Here is a 2621-nt window from a genome sequence, read left to right on the forward strand (position 1 = left end):
TGCACCCGGTTCACACCCGGTTCACACTCTAGTCAGATCCGACGTGCGCGTGCCCGACCGGATACGGTTATCACGCATTGAGCGGCAATTGATATCCGGAGGATGAAAAGGAAAATCCCGGAGGAAAATAATATTTGTTTGTTTTTATTTCTGCATTCAATGCATCATATAAAAGTTTACAAGGTAATTAGTACAATGTAATATATAACAAATTAATCATATGTAGTATAAGCATTGGATCAATTGATAATATCATATTAACAAGGATATATCATTATAAACAAATTCATATATGACAATAAAACCTGCGAAACAGTTCTTATACATTTCCCTTGCACTTTTAGTCAATTGAAAAAAAAAACTCGGATACATTCAAGCATTTTGTAACAATTTTAAGTAAGCACAACTTTTACCCTTTTTGTGCCAGCTGGATCTGAGCACATATTAACTGAATCTGAATAAAAGTTTATATCAAACATCTCCAGCATTTTTTTCTAAAGTTTTTATCATTTAAATTGGGTTTACATTTCATTTTTACAACTTGTTTCCACACACTTTTCCTAAGCTTGACAATGATTAACAAAATGAAAGTGAAGTCTAAGCCATTTCATGTAAATCACAGCTCAGTGTAAAGCAAATATCGTCACAATGGCCTCGGTGTGTGGGGAGTGGGGTGGGCGCAATGCACTCTTCGAAGTGTTTTGGGCAAGGAAACAAGTTAAAAAAGGTAAGATATCTTCAAATCAATGTTAATAGCTAAATTCCACATGTCCTCCATGATTAAGATTTATTCGAATAACTATTTCAAAGTTCTGCGCAATTCATAGTAACTTTTCAAAAAGTAAGTGGTGCTCACAATTAATGCTTAAATTGATCTGTACCAATGTTAAAATGTGGAAAAATCTTCAGGATATTACAAATGTATTTATTCGAAAATTCTTAAACAAACAAGCATGTGAACAATTAATTCATGCTTTAATCACATCTCGGCTTGATTTTTGTAATTCTCTTTTCTATGGACTCACAAAACAACAACTTAATAGACTGCAATCTCTTCAAAATTCAAGTGCCAGACTCCTCACCTTTACACCGAGAATGGCTCCAATCACACCAGTTTTACATTCTCTACATTGGCTTCCTGTCCACAAACGAGTTCAGTTTAAACTTTTATTATTTGTATATCGAGCCCTCAATGGATTGTCACCGCAATATATCCAGGATTCCCTTAGGCCATACAATCCTATCCGCACTTTACGATCTACAGATTGTAAACTGCTTCAAACTCCCCGTACCTATCATTCCTGGGGAGACCATGCTTTCTCGAATGCAGCAGCCAGGTTATGGAATATGCTTCCTCTCTCACTTCGCTCCATCAAGACATATACTACTTTCAAAGATCACCTGAAGACATACCTATTTCAATTGTAATTGATTTCAAATGTATATTGTATTTTGTTGTATTCCATTTATGATTAAAAGAAAGATAATTCATCCCTTCCCGTTCGCTGGCTGTTCATGTGGGACCCGGTGTCCTCAGATTACTAGAGCTCCTGTGAGTTATGTACTGACTGGGTTTACCCCTTAAATTGTCAGTGAACGGGGCAGCTAGAGGGCACTGGGTTCCACATGATGATTGGCTGATGGATGGGTTGGGGTGAATGAACCAGATGTGAAATTATTATTATTATTATTCTTACATCGTACTTGTTAATTGTTCTTGTGTAGTATTTATATAAATTTCCATAAAATATAATTTATACATTGTAAAAGAGAACTGTACGTTGCTCGGCTAGCGCCATGAGCGTCTGCTGACGGTGTGTGCGCTTTACAAATATACACTATTATTATTATAATTTTACAAGATTTTTTTCGAAGTGTAATTTTTTTATACGCACTGTATAAGGGAGGACTAATCACTAAAGGATTGCACAATGACTAATTTTTGTTACATGTATGAGGACGAAGGCATTTTAACTTGGAAATCATCCCAATACTTTTTGAAACGCAAATTGTAAAATTATGTAGACGTATGTGTTGATTCCAGGTCAAAATAAGATTTATACTGAAGAAAGATACAGATTGCACGCTCTGGACACGTGTCACCCTCGGCCCCAATGTTATTCAGGGTCATTGTTTTTTTTATTACCTCATATCAATTAGCCATTTAAAGTTAGAAAAGCAAAATAATGATAATAATAATATACATGATAAAAAATGAAATAAATAAATAAACAAATGAATAAATAAATGAATGAATAAATAAATGGAAATAGGGAGACACATAGGCCTTTACGTTATATAAAAATGTCATTGCATTGTCATCGCCGGACAGCAAGTTACCAGTATAGCAACTTATTCGGGGAGGGGGGGTGACCATTTTCGAATATGTATATCATTTTTTTCAATATTGAATTTTGTTCATGCTATTATTTAAATTGAATCAATATATCTTGTACTTGTTTGTATTATTCTGAAGAATGAAAATAAATTTAATTGAATTGAATGGTAATAATCACTTTTCAGTTTTGAAGGCCTTCATGTTTACTGAAAGGGGATGGGGTAAAGCCCCCCTCGACCCCCGCGTAACATATGCCCCCCCAAATTACCCCATCAATAATACT

This window comes from Lytechinus variegatus, chromosome 15 (assembly GCF_018143015.1).
Source record: "Lytechinus variegatus isolate NC3 chromosome 15, Lvar_3.0, whole genome shotgun sequence".
Taxonomy (NCBI): Eukaryota; Metazoa; Echinodermata; class Echinoidea; order Temnopleuroida; family Toxopneustidae; genus Lytechinus; species Lytechinus variegatus.